Genomic DNA, 21,954 nt, shown 5'->3' on the forward strand with positions numbered 1-21,954 from the left:
GTGTTCAGTCGTGTCTGACTCTTTGGGGACCTCATGGACTATAGCTCACCAGGCTCCTCTGTCCATGGGATTTCCCAGGCAAGAATACTGGGGTGGGTTGCCATTTCTTTCTCCAGGGGATCTTCCTGATCACAGGAATCAAACCTGTGTCTCCTGCCTTGCAGGTGGATTGTTTGCTGCTGAGCCATTTGTATATCTCCTGTGGAGAAATGTCTATTCAAGCCCTTTGCTCATTTTGTAAATTGGGTTGTTTGGTTCTCTGTTGTTGAGTTGTATGAGTTTTCTGTATATTCTGGGTATTAATCCTGGATCAGATATAAGATTTGCAAATATTTTCTTCTATGGGTTACCTTTTTACTTTATTGATAGAATCTTTTGATATACAGAAATTTTCAGTTTTCATGAAGTCAAATGTGTCTGTTTTTTCCTTTGTTACTTGTGCACTTGGTATCATATCCAAGATGGTGTCACTGCCAAATCCAAAGTTGTAAATATTTTACCTACACTTTTTTCTCCCAAGAGTTTTATTGTTTTAGGTCTTACATTTAGGTCTTTGATTCATTTTAAGCTAAGGTTTATATAAGATGTTAGATGGGATCCAGCTTCATTCTTCTGTATGTGGATATCCAGTGTTCTAACACCATTTATTGAAAAGTCTGTCCTTTCCCCATTGAGTGATCTTGGACCCCTTGTCCAGAACAATATCACCATATATGTAATGGTTTATTTCTGGGTTCTCTATTCTATTCCATTGGTCTATATGTCTGTTTTATATGGTATCACACTATTTTTATTACTGTAGCTTTGTAGTCAGTTCTTAAAATTGGAAAGTGTTGAATCTTCCAGTTTTGTTCTTTTGTGAGATAGTTTTGGTTAGTCAGAGTGCCATGAGATTCCACGTGAATTTAGGATAGTTGCTTCTATTTCTGCAAAAAGGTCAAAGGGACTTTGATAGTGATTGAATCTGTAGATTATTTTGAGTAGCATTGACTTTTTAATTAAGCCTTCCAATTCATGAACATGGGATGTGTTTCCATCTATTTTAATTTCTTTCAGCAACATATTTCAGCAATAATTTTCATTGCACAAGCCTTTTACCTCCTTGGTTAAGTTCATTCCTAAATCTATTGTATGCTATTGCAAATGGGATTGTTTTTGTAATTTCCTTTTCAGATTGTTCGTTGTTGGTCCATAGAAATACAACTCACTTTTTTGTGTTGATCTTATATTTTGTTGCTTTGCTGAGTGCATTTATTAATTATAATAGTTTTTTCTTCTGTGTGTTAAATCTTTAGAGTTTTCTACATGGACTATCCAATAATCTGCAGATAATTTTACTTTTTCCTTTCCAATTTGGATGCCTTTATGTCTTTTTCTTGCCTAATTACTCTGACTAGAACTTCCTGGGCTTCCCTGGTGGCTCAGTGGTAAAGAATTCACCTGCAGTGCCGGAGATGCAGGAGACGCAGGTTAGATCTCGGGGTCGGGAAGATCCCTTGGAGGAGGAAATGGCAACCCACTCCAGTATTCTTGCCTGGGAAATCCCATGGACAGAGGAGCCCGGCAGGCTACAGCTCATAGTGTCACGAAAGAATCGGTCATGGCAAATAAATGACAGAACTTCCTAACTCTAGTCAAACATCCCTACCTGGTTCTGGATCTTGAGGGAAAAGCTTTCAGGTTTTCATGATGATGTTCACTGTGTGTGCTAAGTCACTTCAGACTCTTTGTTACCCTATGTACCGTAGCCCACCAGGCTCCTCTGTCCATGGGATTCTCCAGGCAAGAATACTGGAGTGGGTTGCCATGCTCTCCTCCAGAGCATCTTCCCGACTCAGGGATCAAACCCTTGCCTCTTCAGTCTCCTACATTGGCAGGCGGGTTTTTTACCACTAGCACCACCTGGGAAACCCCGTTTTTAGTATATAGCTTCCATTACGTTGAGACAAGTTCCTTCTACTCCTAGTTTGTGTGTGTGTGTGTATGTTTATCCTGAAAAGGTGTTGTGAAGATCACTTTTTAAACTAAGAGATATCTCTCAAATGATCAGTGCATTCTATCCTAGTTACAAGCTATGTGGGAAGAAAAATCACAATCAAAAAGGTATCTTGGCTAGAACAGAGCAAAAAAAAATACAAAAATCTCTTCAGTTAACAAAGCTCATTCATTCTCATTCAACAAATACTGTCTGCTACAAATCAGAAACTGTTCTGGTTGCTGGGTAGAAAAGTGAACAAAATGACTATGTTGGAAGACTATAAATATAAATGCATTTATTTATACTGAAATTGAAACTAACTGAAAGAAAAAAAATAACAGGAGGCTATTTTGCAAGGGAATAAAAAAGGGGCTCTAAAGCAGATTTTATAGTTAAGAGGCTGCACTTCTGAGGATCTGACATTTAAAAATAAACTAAAGAATGAGTAAAAGTTGGGAGAGATGGAGAAGAGAAATGTTGTGGAGGGAAAAAGAATGCACATGGAGAGAATAAAATGTGTAAAGGATCTTGGATAGGAAACCCTCAACCCATAGGAGGAAGGCAGTCATTGGGGCCGGAGTGTACCTAGAGAAGGGAGAAAGATTTGGGAATTTTTTTGGTACTTTTTTTTTTTTGGTTGTGCCTCTAGATCCCCTGGAGAAGGGAAAGGCTACTCACTCCAGTATTCTGGCCTAGAGAATAGTCCATGGGGTCCCAAAGAGTCAGACACGACTGAGCAACTTTCACTTTCACTCGGCATGTGGGATCTTAGTGTCCCAACCAGGGGCCTGTGTCTCCTGCATTGGAAGCACAGTCTTAATCACTGTACCACCAGGGAAGTCCTGAGAAGGGAGGAACGTGCAAGGTGAAGATGAAGAGACAAACAGAGGCCACCGACGTGTTTTAAGTAGGGCAGTGGCACAATGCAAGAAGTATTTTTCAGTGATCACTTGCTACGTGGATTGAAGTGGAAGAATGAATGAATCTGGGGAGACTGTCATAGTCTTCCAAGTAAGAGAGATGGTGACATAGATCAAGACTTGAGTAATGAAGACAAAGAGTAGTTGGTGGCTTCCAGAAATATTGGGTTTCCCTGGTGGCTCATACGGTAAAGAGTCTACCTGCAATGCAGGAGACCCAGCTTTGACCCCTGGGTCAGGAAGATCCCCTGGAGAAGGGAAATATTTAAAAAATATTTTAAAAATATGTAACCTGATAACAGATTCAAAGAGGAAGAAGAGAGCAGTTTTAAGAATGACAGTCACATTTCTGATTTGAGCAGCTGGGCAGTGAGGGTGCCACTTTCTGAGTTGGAAAAATCTAGAGGAGCAGTAGATTGGAGGATGCTATGATAAGGAATCAAGAATAATCTTTACTATTGTTTCTTTCATTTCTTTTTCATTTATTTCTGCTTGGATCTTTATGATTTCTTTGACTAATTTTGGTTTTTTTGTGTTTTTTTTTTGTTGTTGTTGTTGTTCTTTTTCCAGTTGTTTTAGGTGTAAAGTTAGGTTGTCTATTTGATGTTTTTCTTGTTTCTTGAGGTAGGATTGTATCGCTATGAACTTCCCTCTTAGAACTGCTTTTGCTGCATCCCATAGGTTTTGAGTTGTTGTGTGTTCATTGTTATTTGTTTCTAGAAATTTTTTGATTTCTTCAGTAACCTATTGGTTATTTAGAATAAAAATAAAAGCTGGTTCTTTGAGAAGATAAACAAAATTGACAAACCTTTAGCCAGACTCATCGAGAAATAAATAGATAAAATCAACAAATCAACAAAATTAGAAATGAAAAAGGAGAGGTTATAACAGACAATGCAGAAATACAAAAGATTATAAGAGACTATTATGAACAACTATATGGCAATAAAATGGATAACCTGTAAGAAATGGACAGATTCTTAGAAAAGTTCAATCTTCCAAGACTGAACCAGGAAGAAATAGAAATTATGAACAACCCAATTACAAGCACTGAAATTGAAGCTGTGATCAAAAATCTCCCAAAAAGCAAAAGCGCAAGACCAGATGGCATCACAGGAGAATTCTATCAAACATTTAGAGAACTATTGCCTATCCTTCTTAAACTCTTTAAAAAAAATTGCAGAGGAAGGAATATTTCCAACCTCATTCTACAAGACCACCATCACCCTGACACCAATACTAGACAAAGACACATACACACAAAAAAGAATATAATTTTTGACATGTATTTTTGATAACCTTGTAACATCTAGTTAGAAGTTCAGACAGATATTTGAGTCAGAAAAGAGATCTGGGGTAGAATCATAAATCTGGAAGTTTAATAGCATATATGAGATCACCCCGGGACAAAGTAGTGAATGTGCTCTCAGCAACTCTTGCATTTAGAAGTCAGATGGGAGAACAGGAAGACACAAGGGCCACTAAGTGGCCCGAGAGGTCAGAAGAAGGAAGGAAGCCAAAAAAAAAAAAGTACCCTTCCCCCACAAAAGAATCTTGTTGTCATAGTAAAAACATACTGAGTGAGGTCATTTTTTCTTCACACATAATGTGCTTGATAACAAAGAACTGAAATTAGCCACAGACTAAGTTAATGCTAATTATCCCTAAAAATTAAAAATACTGCTTCACAAGATCGGTGTAAAAAGGCCATGCATATATTAATTTTTAAACAGTACATGCAGATATGGCCTTCAGATGCAGACTTTTTATTCTAAAGCATGCTGCATCTATAGGAAATGAGACTAGATGGGAGTTGTTTTTTTTTTAATCTGCCTTCACTTAGGCAATCAGATAAGTGTTGTCTGTGAAGCAAGAATATACACATATCTAAATGATCCTGCTGATGTGGAAAACACGTGTGGAATTTTTTTGTTATAAAACACATTCCTCTTGCTAGTCTAGGTTCGATACAGAATACAGGATGCTTGGGGCTGGTGCACTGGGATGACCCAGAGAGATGAAATGGGGAGGGTGATGGGAGGGGGGTTCAGGGTTGGGAACTCATGTACACCTGTGGTGGATTCATGTCAATGTATGGCAAAACCAATACAGTATTGTAAAGTAAAAATATAAAATTAAAAAAAAAATAAAACGCATTCCTCTCACCCCTGAACCTCTACCACCAACTTCTTTGCTGAGACATCCAGTGCTTTCAATTTTTTATGTACCTTTTCAGAAATATTTTATGAAAGCAAATGAATATATGTATGTATCTATGAATGGATATATACCAATGTGTGTATATATGTGATGTACATACATATATATATAAATGTATATATGTATATCACACAATATACACCTAATTTTATATAGTATATATACATATATCTTTCTCTCACTTTTTAAAAACTCAAGAGCACCAATAACGCTTGCCTTTTTCAGTTAATAAGCTCATTTTTATCAACATAATGTTCTTCATGGGGCTTCCCTGGTGGCTCAGTGGTAAAGAATCTACCTGCCAAGCAGGAGAGGTGGGTTTGATTCCTGGGTCAGGAAGATCCCCTGGAGAAGGAAATGACAACACATTCCAATATTCTTGCCTGGGAAATCCCATGGATAGAGCAACCTGGCGGGCTACCGTCCATGGGGTCTCAAAAGAGTCAGACACTACTTAGCAACTAAACAACCAAAACAAAGTCTTCATTCCTTTTTGTAGATATATGGCATTAAATTGCATGATTGTATATATTTTTATCAGCACTCTTTTGATAAATATTTAAGTTTTTTTCATTTGAGTTGTTTTCAATATTTCCTATTAAAAGCAATGCCTAAGTAGCTGACCATGAACATACACTATTTTACACATTCGGCTATACTTACAGAAAATCATTCCCAGGAGTGAAACAATTAGGTCAAAAGATAATAAAATTTCTAATTTTATTAGAAACTATTTTTAATTTTGCTGTGTGTGAGAGAGAGAGAGAAAATAGGTGATGTATATACATGGTCCGAAATTGGAAAATTCATAACTACCCAAAGGTGTGTAGCCAAGAATTAAGTCCTCCTTCATGCCCCATTCCTACAGCCTCTGAATCCCCCCCCCCAGGAGCAACCACTGTAACCAGACTCTTGTGTGCTTTTCAAACAGTATTCTAGGCATATGTGTATAAAATAAAAGTAACGATATATGTATCTATAGGAGAATTAGTCCAATTTGACAGATACATGTTTGTTTGTTTGTTTTTTCTGTCAAGTTGATGAGGATCAGAAGACTCTTGCCAGGACTTCCCTGGTGGTCCAGTGGCTAAGACTCCTCATTCCCAATGCAGGGGGCCTGGGTTCGATCCCTTATCAAGAAACTAGATCCCACAAGCTGCAACTAAAGATATCTCCGCAGGCTGAAACGAAGATTAAAGATTCCATGTGCCGCAACTAAGACCTGGTGCAGCCAAATAAATAATAAAAATTTAAAAAAAGGAATTCCCTGATGGTACAGTGGATAAGAATCCACCTGCCAGTGCAGGGGACATGAGTTCGACCCCTGGTCCAGGAATATCCCGCATGCCACAGAGCAACTGAACCTGTGCACCACCACTATCAAGCCTAAGTGCTGCAACTTCCGAAGTCCACGCACCTAGAGCATGTGTCCCCGACAAGAGAGGCCACTGCAATGAGAAGCCCGTCCACCAGAATGAACAGCAGCCTCAACTCTTTGCAACTAGACAAAGCCCACAAAAAGCAATGAAGACCCAGCACAGCCAGAATGAATTTTTTTAAAAAATAAACTCTTTCCAAGAGAGATATCACATAGTGGAAACACTTTGTAAGTAAGGAATAGCTTTTTCATTCTCCCGTCATTCATTACCAGCCACATGCCATCAACACTGTAGATTCCATCAAGAAAACAGAGGTTTTATTGACTTTTATTGTGTGTTCATTTTGAATGGAAGAGAGGCCACAGACATAGGAACTTGTCCTGTCCTCAGCCACACCATGCTGAATTCCCAATCTCGATTCATTGCAACCACCTGACATTTGCTTTCATCTTCCTATTGGTGGGGGTTTGTGTTGTCTACTGACTCCTGTGTTTTGTGTTTTTTCTTTTTCTTAGAAAAACACTGGAAGCTTACACATTTATAACTTTAGATTGCAGGCCATGTTTGGAGAACCTTCCTTAACACTATTCACTCCCATCTTTCTGTGCAAACTGTACTCCCCTGGCCTGAGTTCTTCTCTCGCCTAGTATCTTGTTAAAAGCAACAACGAACAGTCAACCCACCAAAATATTCTAAGATTTTACAAGCAGTCCCCCTTCAGAATGTAGCTAAGTCATGTGGTTTCTTTTCTGTGACAAGAGACAATTTTACCAGATATTTTCCCATGGGATAATGAGGGTAAACAGCTTCCCAGCCTGCCAGAGAATTTTTTCTGTCATCGCTATGCCACCCTGTTCATGACTATTAGAAGGAATTGGGCCTTTCTAGGGCTCAGAAACCTGTCAAGTCTTACCTTTCATAGGATTATCTTCCAATAATGACTTGTATCTTTTAAGTGGACATAATAACCAGATACCACTCTAATGGCAGAAAACAAAGAGGAATTAAAGAGCCTCTTGATGAGGGTGAAAGAAGACAGTGAAAAAGCCAGCTTAAAACTAATTACTCAATGGTATCCAGTCCCATCATTTCATGGCAAATAGAAGGGAAAATGTGGAAGCAACTTTCCTCTTCTTGGGCTCTAAAATCACTGTGGATGGTGACTGCAGCCATGAAATTAGGTGATTGCTTCTTGGAAGGAAAGCTATGACAAACGTAGACAGTGTATTAAAAAGCAAAGACATCACTTTGCTGATAAACATTCTTATAGTCAAGGCTATGGTCTTTCCAGTAGTCATGTTCGGATGTGAGAGTTGGACCATAAAGAAGGCAGTGCCCTGAAGAACTGATGGTTTTGAATTGTGGTGCTGAAGAGTCGGGAGTCCCTTAGGCAGCAAGGAGATCAAATCTGTCAATCCTAAAGGAAATCAATCTTGAATACTTCTTGGAAGGACTAATGTTGAAGCTGAAGCTCCAATATTTTGGTCACCTGATGTGAAGAGCCAAGTCATTGGAAAAGACCCTGATGCTGGGAAAGATTGAAGGCAGGAGGAGAAGAGGGTGACAGAGGATGAGATGGTTGGACAGCATCACCAATTCAATGGACATGAACTTGGGCAAACTCTGGGAGGTGGGGAGGAACAGGGAGGCCTGGCATTCTGCAGCCCATGGGGTTGCAAAGAGCTGGATACAACTTGCAACTCAAGGCCCCTATTCACGAATAGAGTTCAAAGTTTATTTTTGGCAAGAGAAACAACAGAACAGAGGGACCCAGAAGCTATCTACTTTCCTTTCTGTCTCCTGGCCTTTCTGAGGAACCTACAAAGGATGAACCTTTATCTTGTGCAATTCCCACATGTATGAGCTGTGCTTTTTGGACTTGTACAGGTTTCTTTTATCTTTATTGGCTTTGAGGAGACAAATTTTCTCCTGGGTAAGCTCTATGGCTGTACACAGCCAAGAGGCTAGGCTTCAGGCCCAGAGGACCCTGGAGGTCACATGTGGTTCCATCTGGACAAACACTTTACAACAAATTCCCTGGCTTCTCTTCATAATTATTGAGATGACAGGCAACTTGCCACCCACGTGGGAAGATGAAGTCCAGCACCAACACAAAAACCTTATAGGATATGGGTGGTAGAAAGAGTGAGACTGGTGATTTAGGCTTCAAATTATAACTTTATCTTTTAGAATTTGGAACACTATCTTACTATATCATTAAACTGCTGTAGTTGTTTTGTAATGCACACCAAAGCCTTTCCAGAAATCACTGTGACACACCCTTTGGGGATTTAAAATACAGTAGTAAAGCTTAAAAGAGTCTCTTTCTTCTAAGGGTATTTTATAACATAAAAAATGAAGAATGTGCCAAGGTTCCAAGTTTTCAAAATTTCTAGTTATTTCGATATTAGCCAAGCAAGTTGATGACAATTGACCCATTACTTTTAAAAGTTGAATAAAATGGAAACTTTTCATACAGTAAAAAATCTAAGCCAATCTAAGCCTTAAAGTGAATAATCCTTTTTGTGAAAAATGCATTCATCTTATGTTTCTAGTAGTATCTCATAGGTTTATTTTAAGCAATTATCTGGCAGAGATTCATCACATGACACTTTTGGTATTTTTTTAAGACTGAGGTATTTTTCATATAAAAGGAATTTAATTATATTAAATGTTCTGGTTGATATTATTATAACCCCTTTAACAAATATTGAGGTTAATTGTCTTAAAATAGTTTAAATGGTTAGATACACACTATTGATATTATGTGTAAAAGAGATAACTAATGAGAACATACTGTATAGAACAGGGAACTCTACTCAGTGTTCTGTGGTGACCTAAATGGGAAGGAAATTTAAAAAGGGAGGATATATGTATAATTTTATGTACCACTAAGGAAGGAAACAGAGAAGGCAATGGCACCCCACTCCAGGACTCTTGCCTGGAAAATCCCATGGATGCAGGAGCCTGGTGGGCTGCAGTCCATGGGGTCACTAAGAGTTGGACACGACTGAGCAACTTCACTTTCACTCTTCACTTTCATGCATTGGAGAAGGAAATGGCAGCCCACTCCAGTATTCTTGCCTTGAGAATCCCAGGAACGGGGGAGCCTGGTGGGCTGCTGTCTATGGGGTCGCACAGAGTCGGACACGACTGAAGCGACTTAGCAGCAGCAGCAGCAAGGAAGGAAAAAACCCTAACAATTAAACTGTCACAATGCTTTCTTATCACTTAGAATTTTTATTTCACACTTGGTGAAATAGCTCTTTTCACCTCAAGATGGAATTTTTTTCCCTATGTATTCACATGTGACATAAAAAGACTAAGGTTAAGGATTTTTACCATTTTCTGTGCTGTCAGTAGTGTTGCTGATACATTCCATATGAGAGGACCCCAACATTGTCTTTGAGATTTTATTTCAAGCTACTGACCCTTCTTCCGAAAGTTTTGATGATAATGGTCTTTCCTCCAATGGCAAGCATGTCCTTCAACTGATATCAAAATTTGCCACTCTGCTATTCCCATGCCTTTCTGCATACACAAAGCTTTTCATGTCCAGGACGAATAGTAGTATCAGTTCAGTTCAGTCGCTCAATCATGTCCGACTTTTTGTGACCCCATGAACTGCAGCATGCCAGGCCTCCCTGTCCATCACCAACTCCCAGAGTTCACCCAAACTCATGTCCATTAAGTCAGTGATGCCATCCAACCATCTCATCCTCTGTCGTCCCCTTCTCCTCCTGCCTTCAATCTTTCCTAGCATCATGGTCTTTTCAAATGAGTCAGCTCTTCACATCAGGTGGCCAAAGTATTGGAGTTTCAGCTTCAACATCAGTCCTTCCAATGAACACCCAGGACTGATCTTTAGGATGGCCTGGTGGGATCTCCTTGAAGGCAAGGGACTCTCAAGAGTCTTCTTCAATACCACAGTTCAAAAGCATCAATTCTTCGGCGCTCAGCCTTCAATATAGTCCAACTCTCACAACCATACATGACTACTGGAAAAACCATAGCCTTGACTAGATGGACCTTTGTTGACAAAGTAATGTCTCTGCTTTTGAATATGCTGTCTAGGTTGGTCATAACTTTCCTTCCAAGGAGTACATGTCTTTTAATTTCACGGCTGCAATCACCATCTGCAGTGATTTTGGAGCCCAAAAATTAAAGTCAGCCACTGTTTCCACTGTTTCCCCATCTATTTCCCATGAAGTGATGGGACCGGATGCCATGATCTTCGTTTTCTGAATGTTGAGCTTTAAACCAACTTTTTCACTCTCCACTTTCACTTTCATCAAGAGGCTTTTTAGTTCCTCTTCACTTTCTGCCATAAGGGTGGTGTCATCTGCATATCTGAGGTTATTGATATTTCTCCCGGCAATCTTGATTCTAGCTTGTGCTTCATCCAGCCAGGCATTTCTCATGATGTACTCTGCATATAAGTTAAATAAGCAGGGTGACAATATACAGCCTTGAAGTACTCCTTGTCCTATTTGGAAACAGTCTGTTGTTCCATGTCCAGTTCTAACTGTTGCTTCCTGACCTGCATAAAGGTATCTCAAGAGGCAGGTCAGGTGGTCTGGTATTCCCATCTCTTTCAGAATTTTCCACAGTTTATTGTGATCCACACAGTCAAAGGCTTTGGCATAGTCAATAAAGCAGAAATAGATGCTTTTCTGGAACTCTCTTGCTTTTTTTGATGATCCAGTGGATGTTGGCAATTTGATCTCTGGTTCCTCTGCCTTTTCTAAAACCAGCTTGAACATCTTTTTCACGGTTCACATATTGCTGAAGCCTGGCTGGAGAATTTGAGCATTACTTTACTAGCATGTGAGATGAGTGCAATTGTGCAATTGTAAACATCAGTTAAACTCAACAAATATACAGTCAACAATGGACAGAACTCAGTTGAAGTAATGACCAAGTTTGCTTGTGTATGTATAATGAAACGTTAAAACTGCACCTGGTTGACAATGACTACGAGATAGCATGAGTTCTAAGGCAGCCTCATTTCAGAGATGTTCAGATGTGAAAACTATGCATCTTATTATTATTATTATTATTTTACTTTTTGGCTGCACCGTGCAACATGTGATATCTTCATTCCCTGACCAGGGATTGAACCCACATCCCCTGCATTGGAAGTGTGGAGTCTTAACCACTGGACTGCCAGGGAAGTCTTGAAAATATATATCTTAAAATAGATGTAATATAGTAGTAGTCCTTCTACTAAAACATCCCCCATTTCCTAGATTTTACCTTTCTTTTAAAACCTAGCCCAAATCCAGCTCATTGTAGAGGCATCCACAAATATTACACCACTCAATATATCACATTGCCCACAGAACCCTATGTATCCACTTACACAGTGGTATATCACATTTGCTCTCTTTTTCAAAATAAACTCTTAGGAACCAGGCTGTAAGAATCCTCTTTGATATTGCTTAGCATGGCTTTCAGCTAAGACCTGGGGTGATGCCCTCCAGGGAAATTCAAGGAGCATAAAAAAGCAGTGGACATAAAAGTGCCCACTTTGATGGTTAGTTTAGCAAACTTACAGTTTGATCATTGAATGTGCAAACATTTCCCCTTATATTATAGCTCTTATCCTCACCCTGTAACACTTCCCTATTAAATCCACAATCTGTTTGGGTTTGACTTCCAACCAATGCTTAATTTGTGTAGCTTAGATATTTCTGTGGAAATTTCCTACCATGATTACTCTACCATCTAACAGAGGAAGAGTTCTGTTCCTATGGTAACTGTTGTAGAACAGTGCATACTTACTATACCTCTAAAATATGCAGCCATCCTTATGGGAATACACACCATCTTGAAAGGATTTTTCCCCTGCAATAAACATTGATTCCTGCCCCGCCTCCACACACACATTTTCACCTGATTTCAAAATAAAACTTTGTAAGAATTGCTAAGGAATAGTTTGAGGAGATGAGAACCATGAATGAGTTGGGCCCCTGCAGCTGTCATGGGAGAGCAACACAGTCCTCGAGTGGATTCTGGGAACATGTACCCAGTCCCTCAAAGGCTGTATTTCTCCTAGACTCTGTTTTCCATGTATCATCATGTTTTCTGTGTTTGAGACGTTGCTATGCAAAATGATATAAAAGAGTGTTTTTTTTTTTTTTCCTAAGGCAATCAAGCTCAGCAAATGCAAGTTTAGAATGATGCAAAAGTTTCTCAGAAAAAGTTTAGAATTCCTTGAGGAATGATCTAAGAATGTTCATGATAAGAAAGAATAAATGTTGATAATGGCCTGAAATGTCATTCCACATAGTAGTTAATCAGTTCCAGGGTTTCTGAAACTATTGGTATTGCTTAAGCCACAATTTTAAGAAGGTTTTTTACTTGCATTTTTGCAAGCAGGAGACTTTCTCCGTCTTTTTTCTTCAAATTCATTAGCCTTAGGACCTCCCTGGTGGTCCAGTGGTAAAGAATCCACTCTTCCACTGCAGGGGGTGCAGGTTCAATCCCTGGACAGAGAACTAAGATCCTGCATGGCTCATGATGGAGCCAAAAAAAAAAAAAAAATTAATTAGCCTCTCTGCTACAGGGACTTCCCTGGTGGTCCAATGGCTAAGACTCCACATTCCCAATGTAGGGGGCCCAACTGAAGGAGTTAGAAGGCACCTAAGTTGGTAGGGCAGCATAGGGGACTGATAAAAAGAGGTGGATGTGCAGTTACACCATTCACAGCAGGTCCAGGGGGAGCCTGGACAGCAGAGGAGTTTACGAAGGATCTTAGCTGCTTGATGAGTGAGGAGGTGTCAGCATCTGTGTAAAGAGGTTGGCAGAGGACATAGAAGGTGTTTCCTGCTTCTGAGTTTGCCATGCTAGCCCTCAAACCCTCGTTTTTGTGCCATCTCAGATCTCATGGACAGGAACACTTCAGAAAACCCCATTTTATGCTTTGTTTTCCTTGTTCATCAGCCCTGGCCAGAAAAGGATCATTGTCAGAGAGAAAGAAAACAGAGTTTTTCTTCTTCATGGACCTGGGAAAACCTTGCTCCCTATATCTGGATAAGAAGGAAGAAGGAATGGAAGCTTAAGATCTTAATAGCATATTGATTTAAAAATCTACCAGGAAACATTTTCCACCAATATTTTCCACACTTTTGGTGTCCAGTGATGATGTAACTGATGACCAGAAATACCAGAAGCCAGGTCTCTGGTTAAAATATTTTTTAAAAATTACTTTATCACTTATATATATAAGAAAATGTATCACTTTACATTTTCTTATATATATATATATATATTTAATTAATCAGTTAATTTATTTGGCTGTGTTGGGTCTTAGCTGCCACACACAGGATCTTCATTGCATCATGCAGGGTCTTTCCTTTTGGTGCACAGACTCTCCTGTTACGGTGCTCAAACTCCAAAGTGTGGGCTAAGTAGTTGTGGCACACAGCTTAGTTGCTCCATGGCATGTGGGATCTTAGTTCCCTGACCAGGGATCAAACCTGGGTCCCCTGCATTGCAAGGAGGGTTCTTAACTACTGGACCACCAGGGAAGGCCCTCTTATATTTTTAGGCTGCAGCTAATTTATTTCAGTCTTGGGCATGTGAAGCCATGATTATTTGGTCAACTGGGAGGTATATATATATACATATATATATATGTATATATATATACATAAACACATCTATTTCTATATATGTATATATGTTATATATATACACATCTATCTATATCTCTCTATATATATCTTTATATATATTAACTATATATCTCTGTGTATATATATATAGATGTATATATATATATAACATATATATACACATATATAAAAATAGATATTTCACACAAAAGTATATATATAGATGTCACTACTATCCAAATAAAGGCATAAAGGAGGGTCAGGATCATAGTGAGACTGAGAAAATTCTCTTGTAAAATTTTTGTTCAACAATCTAAATGTAGAATTAAGCAAAGAGCAACACAATGAGAAATACTAGGGCTTAACCAAAAGAAAGAAAAGACAGAATTCATGATCTTTCATGCCTTACCTCCATGGCGAGTATTCAGCTCATTTGGAGGTTTATTCCCCTTTGTAAGAGCCAAAGTCTTTCATCATTTCTGGGCATAGCAACCCTCAGAGGCAGACCAGGTGGTACCAGCTGCACATGATGAAAGAAATCACACGCTTTCATTGTGCAGAGTAATGACAGAGGAATGGGCAGTCCAGACCAGCTGGATCCACTTCACTCTTTCAAGTGTGCATGCACACACATACACATACAGAGCAGAAAAAGAAGACTCTGAATTTGTAGAGGCAGGTATTGAACCTGCTACCCAAAGGTCTAATATCTTCTGGGTCTGTTATGGTGAGCAAAGCAGCAGGTCTTGCTCATAGTGAAGAGTAAATTTGTTTATAAAACTAGCCAAAAAAAAAGCTAAATTATTACTTTTTAAAAAACATAATAAAAATTATTAATAAAAATTATTATTATTTTTCCTCCTCTGTGAGGAGGGAAAAAAAAGAGGTATTGCCACATTTTCTTCTCGAAAATAGTAGTAATAGTAAGCATATATATATATATATATATCAGCTACTAGGGTGTGCATTGTTCTAAGTGCTTAATGTAAATAAACTCACTTCATGTTCATAATGGTAAGGAATCCACCTGCAATGCAGGAGACCCAGGTTTGATCCCTGGGTAGGAAAGATCCCCTGGAGAAGGGAATGGCAACCCATTCCAGTATTCTTGCCTGCGAATTCCATGGACAGAGGAGCCTGGTGGGCTATAGTCTACGGGGTTGCAGAGTCAGACATGACTGAATAACTAATGCACACACTCACACACAATGCTCATAAAAATCTTTTGATTATAGCTCAGTATAATTTTCCTCCTTTTCTAGAAATAGGGAAATTGAGGCACAGAAAGTTTAGATAATTGTCCAAGATCTCACCGCTACTGACTGGCAGCAGAAGAGTTAACAAGGGACAGTGTGGATGTCATAAAGAGAGGCATACCTCAGACACCTGAAGAGTAAATGATGTACACCTCACCAAGATTTCACTTAATCTTTAGCATCTTTCTTGTCCCACAGTCCATCCACTTTCAGTTCAGTTCAGTTGCTCAGTCACGTCTGACTCTTTGCGGCTCCATGGACTGCAGCACGCCAGGCTTCCCTGTCCATCACCAATTCCCAGAGCTTGCTCAAACTCATGTCCATTGAGTCGGTGATGCCATCCAACCATCTCATTCTCTGTCATCCCCTTCTCCTCCCGCCTTCAATCTTTTCCAGCATCAGGGTCTTTTCCAGTAAGTCAGTTTTTCACATCAGGTGACCACAGTATTGGAGTTTCAGCTTCTGCATCAGTCCTTCCAGTGAATATTCAGGACTGATTTCCTTTAGGATGGACTGGTTGGATCTCCTTGCAATCCAAGTGACTCTCAAGAGTCTTCTTCACCACCACAGTCCAACATCAATTCTTTAGCGCTCAGCTTTCTTTATAGTCTAACTCTCACATTCATACATGACTACTGGAAAAACCATAGCTTTGACTAGATGGACCTTTGTTGGCAAAGTAATGTCTCTGCTTTTTAATATGCTGTCTAGGTTGGTCATAGCTTTTCATAGCTTTTTCCATCCACTTTAGTGCCTGTGTAAGTGAATTCTAAGAGAATGGCACATTCTAACAGAATGTTAGAGGCTGCATCATGGAAAAGGCACTGGGAAACCAGGCTGGCCACACAGGCTGCTCAGTGGATGCCGGAAAGTGTCCTCAGAAAGTGGTGTCCAGAATAGCACCAAGGCACTGAGAGAAAAGATGGAAGGAAACTGGAGGGCGTTACCATCTTTGAGAAAGCTGACACAGCCTTCGAAGTTAGTAAGTTGCACAGACCACACGCAATGGGGTCTCTCCTTTATTAGCCACTTCAGTACTAAGGATTTTGCATGTTTGGCTTATTTTCCTTTACAAAGGTAGTATAAGCACCAAGATGCAAATTGCATAAGAGCGACGATCAAGTTTCTTATGCTGTTTTCTGGACGTATGATGGAGTTTCCAACTCATATCCCTCATGGGAGTGTGTTTGACACAATTTTTCTGGAGGAAAGCTGCGAATCTGAATGTACTCTGGGCAAAGTATTCTTACATGCATGTAACAAGTCAGTATCCGAGTGCCACTGCAGTCAAAAACAAATGTAACTCATTTTCTCTGCCAGTTAACTCTCTTATCCTGAAGTTTTGATGAGCAGACTCACTGAAACTTTTTATCTGAAGATCCCAATCTTTGGGAGTTCTGCAGTCTTCTAAGTTACACTGCTCAGCTGCTAAGTCACTTCAGTCGTGTTTGACTCTGTGCGACCCCATAGACGGCAGCCCACCAGGCTCCCCGGTCCCTGGGATTCTCCAGGCTAGAACACTGGAGTGGGTTGCCATTTCCTTCTCCAATGCATGAAAGTGAAAAGTGAAAGTAAAGTCACTTAGTCGTGTTCGACTCTTAGCGACCCCATGGACTGCAGCCTACCAGGCTCCTCCGTCCATGGGATTTTCCAGGCAAGAATACTACAGCACCCACTAAATGCAAGGTGTAGACTGCTTCAGGTGGCTGTGTGCCTATAGAATTGGTTTACTTGCTTTGTATTTGATATATTCACATATCAAGTCTTTAAATGTAGTAAATGTATAGACCCATACAGTTGATGGTTGTATGGCTCATTAGTGGATGAAGAAGGTGATGCAATCAGGGTTGTTCCAGAAGAAAACCCCAAAGGGACAGGTTCAGGCAAGATCAGAACTTTCCAGTAATTAGAACTCAAAAATGAGATGAGGTGCCTGCGAAGGGCTGAGTAACTGTCAGTAAAAGCAATCTGACCATAGGTCAGGAGTCCTTCCTGGACCAAATGGCTTCTAATATTCCTCCTGTCCCAGTGCTAAGACTGGTGATTACTGTCACAGAGAACTTTTTTTTTTTTTCCTGTTCATAGACATCTAAGCATTTAGAAATTTAACAGAACCATTTTTAGTAGTAAGAAATTGAAAGGCAGAGCTCTTAGTTAATTTTATGAATCATGCAATCTTAGTTTTCTAAATACTCTGGATAAGTCGGCAAACCCTCTGCAGTGCTGGGACTCAGAATCACGGCTGAACAAGTGTGTGAGAGTTGTGGCCCATGAGGACCTGGGCATGTGCAAGGAATAGATACACTGGAGAGGAAGGAAGGGGAAGGAGGAAAAGGGGAAGAGCACAAGTGACAGTAATCCTGATACCAATGCAATCATCAGAATAACCTTATCAGAGAATCGTGACGATTCTCATTTTTTACTTGGAGGAACTGAATCTCAAGGTCATAAGCTCCAAGGCCATCAGTAAGTGGCAGAGACAGGGCACAGACTGCACTGCTGTGACTCCTGATTTAGTTTGCCCCTAGGTAAGGTGGGCTCACCTGTGCAGCAGCTTGCTCAGTTTAGCATGGGTGGCTTTCTATTAAAGATGGGTCTAAGAAGAGAAGCTCATTTCTGAACCCTGCCATAAGTCTCATGAATTTAAAATATCAGTACTTTGGCAAGTATATTGCTCAGCCTTGACTGAAACTCACCTTTCTTTATATGATATGGAAATAATATTAATGAGTCCTATAAGTGCATTAATTAATTAATTTTTTTTGCCATACCACGTAGCTTGTTAGATCTTAGTCCCCCAACCAGGGACTGAACCTGGGCCACAGCAGTGAAAGTGCAGAGTCCTAACCACTGGACAGCCAAGGAATTCCCTATATCTATTAATATGATAGATTCAAACTCCCATTTTGAAAGACTAAGAGAAAATAGAAATGATTGAATCCATAATAAAAAGAAAGTATAAAAATCAAGTTTTGATTTTGCTTTTTGACTCAAGCTTTGATATGTGTTTCTCTACGTTCAAAACATAATCAACATTTTCTTTGTGTTTGGTTATGTTTCTCTGTTGTAGAAAGCATGAAATAAAGAAAACCCTCTCACAAACTTTTCTCACATTATTCCATACTGAGAGGGCTACAGACTGATTAAATATGGGTGTACTGGCTATCAGACAAACCTTTTCCTTTCTCTCTTCAAAACAGAGTGGAAACATTTGAGACCAGCATAAGATCTGTTACTCTAGGACACTAATTCCTAACTGGAAATGATTCTGTCCCTTCCTCCACTCCAGGAGGACATCTGACACTTTCTAGAGATATTTTTATTGCCACAGCTGGGAATGATACTGGCTTCTAGCAGGTAAAAGTCAAGGATGCAGCTAAATTTCCTACAATCCACTGAACAGCCCAGTGACAAATACTTATTTGGCCCAAATTGTCAATATCGCTAGGGCTGAGAAACCCTGGTCTAAGACCTGGTAAAATGCTTGGGAGTTTACATACCTGGGCACCCCTATTTGCAAAATCTTCTAACCCTCCAAACCTAGGGACTCTCAACACAGCAGAGCTGCATAGAGCTCTGTGGAAAGAGAACATCTTGCCTGTATTCTCCATTAATTTTTACAAGTTCATAAACTGGGCTTAGATAATTATTTCCACTGTCTTCTCTATTTTTTTCTCATTATGCAAAGGCCAGCCGTATTTTGAGAATTTTTGCTTATCTGTTACTTTACATGATTTTTCATGGTTTGATTTTTAGGCCAGACTTTTACTTTTCACTGAATTTTATTTTTTTACAAAAAGAAAATGTGGAAGAAGATTTGGGAAAAAAAAAAACTTTCTTAAAATGTCTAATCTCTCTAAGAATAAGAACAAATTATTGGAAACTTATGTCTCAGGTTTTCCAAATTAACACAAAATGGTTCCTGAACAACTACTCAAATGACTATTTCAGTAACATTCTCAATATTTATTATTTTTAAAAGTTTGATATTTTAAAAAATTCAATCTTATTGATTCAACAACTGGACTGAATCCAAGAAGTATGCCAAAACAAGAGCTTGGTAACAAAGTAGTTTTAAGACTTAAAAAAGAAATGTTGAAAAAGAGTGCAAAAAGGTCACAGATAACAACAACAAAAAAATCATAAAAGGTGATAGAACTTGACTAACAAGGTGAAAAGGTAATGAGTATAAAGTCCAGGTATGACATTTGTGATTTTTGAGACAGTCTGTCTCTATCACTTAAGCTTTGGCAAAATCCCCAGATCCAGAGAGAAGCCTGAGTCATCTCATTCCTGTATTCTCTTGTAAAAGGTGACCTGGGTGTACATTCTGTGACTGACTATGCTGAACATGCTGAAAAATCTGACAGTAAAAAGCCAATGACATCAATCCTAGAGTGAGAAACATATAATTTCCTGGTAATGCATTCGGCCTTATCATACAAACTCGATTCTTCTGGTCTTATGTTCCTTCAAATGTTCTAAACTTAGAAATGTGTTGAAAATTTCTCATCTGTGCAACTTTTAGCGTTGTTTGCTCTGTGTGGGTTTGGTATGAATCAACGAGAATCTGAAGGTTATTTGTCAAGCCAAGAGACAAAGTCAGATAATCACAAAGTTGGCCTGAGCTTTGAGTTCAAAAGGATCATGATAGTTTTGCTGAACTAAGAAATAGTAGGGAATTTAAGGTAATGTGAGTGCTAAAGCAAGAAAACCACTGACCACAGTAACAAAATATCAGCTAAAATGGTCTATAGAAACAGAGGATGGCTTTACTCAGATCCTCATGCAACGCCCATTCCTTCACTGAGGGACAACTTTCGGCTAAAAGACTTTCCCTGGGACTTCCCTGGTGGTCCAGCACTTAGGACTCTGCACTTCCAAAGCAGGGGCCGTGGGCTGGATCACTGGTCAGGGGACGAGATCCCATACGCCACGGAGAGCTTTCAAAAAACCAAAAAAGACTTTTCCCAACTGCTCCTTCAGAGACACTTAGAAAAATGCTAAGTGACTTTTAACTTGATTCAGTCACTCTGTTCCTTAGCTGTAAGTTATAAATGCATTTATGTTTGATGGAAATCTATCAGAAGAATATTCACTAATCTTGGGTTAACTGATGTTATTGTCCTTCATATTCTAAACATGAAGAGCATTAAATCAAGCTAATTTTTTCTAATATAAAAAATAATATAGCAGTAAATAAAAAATAGATCTCCATTACTATTAGAATCCATCACTATTTGTATTGATTTTACAGAGGCTTTTCTCACAGCTTACTTTTGTTAAATTTATATGTAAATTTTATGATATAAATTATATATATATATATATCTTCACAGACGATGCTAGTGGTAAAGAATCCACCTGGAATGCAAAAGATGCAGACAGACACAGGTTCAATCCCTGAGTTGGGAAGATTCCCTGGAGGAGGGGATGGCAACTCATTCTAGTATTCTTGCCTGGAGAATCCCCATGGACAGAGGAGCTTGGTAGGCTATGGTCTGATGCACAGGGTTGCAAAGAGTTGGACATGACTGAAGCAACTTTGCATGTAGCATGCACATATATATATCAAGCTGATAACACAACAAATATAATTTCATGGAAAATACTGGCTCATTTACATGAAGAAACTGTAAGTGATATAGTGTAGGTTTATTTACTTAAAACTGTTCAACTGATCTGTTTATTAATTCAGAAATTCTAATTAGGGATTCTATTTAAAATTATTCTTCTTAATAGATAAAATGTATTGTGCGCTCCTTAGGTTATCTGGACACATTATTTAAGCCTCACAATAGCCCCAAGAAGTAGGAACTAACATTATCTTCATTGAACAAATGCAAAAAATAAGGCAAATAAATTAAGAAACTTGCCCAAGGTCAGGCAGGAGGTGGTGGAGTCTGATTTTAAAGCTGAGTCTGCCTGACTTGGAGCCAAAAGCCTAACACAGAGTACCATAAACTTTTCATTAGTCTAGGTATTACTTTATGGACTACAGCAATAAAAGCACATTGTTTTAAAGTAGTCTATAGTTAAGAATTTATCATAAATTCAAATTGACTTTTTCTTATTAGTTTCAATTACTAAGCTTTTAACATATGTTAGCTAATACTCTACCCTCAAACCTCAAAGTATTTTTGTAATAAAGTTTTATTCATGTTCAGTTAAAAATCCCATGAGATTTACTATAATTTTCCATTGAAGAAAGACATTAATATTGCAAGCTAAATTTAGAACTATATATCAAGAGTCTTAAAAAATATTTATACCCTATAACTTAGAAATTCCATTTCTAGAGAATTTATCCACCAGAAATAGTTAAAATATACATAAATATTTTATTAAAAACATAGTTATTTATATATTTTTATAAAATCAAAATTTGGAAGTAATAAAAATATATTGAGGAATGGTTGGCATTGCCATTTCAAGTGATATTTATAGAGTTTACTATCCCATGGAAAAACACTTGTGCTATATGTTTATTTTACATATAACATCAAAAGGTATTGATATTGTTAAAATGTCCATACTGCCCAAGGTAACCTACAGATTTAATGCAATCTTTATCAAAATGTG

Source organism: Oryx dammah, unplaced genomic scaffold (genome assembly GCF_014754425.2).
Source record: "Oryx dammah isolate SB20612 unplaced genomic scaffold, SCBI_Odam_1.1 HiC_scaffold_10, whole genome shotgun sequence".
Classification (NCBI taxonomy): domain Eukaryota; kingdom Metazoa; phylum Chordata; class Mammalia; order Artiodactyla; family Bovidae; genus Oryx; species Oryx dammah.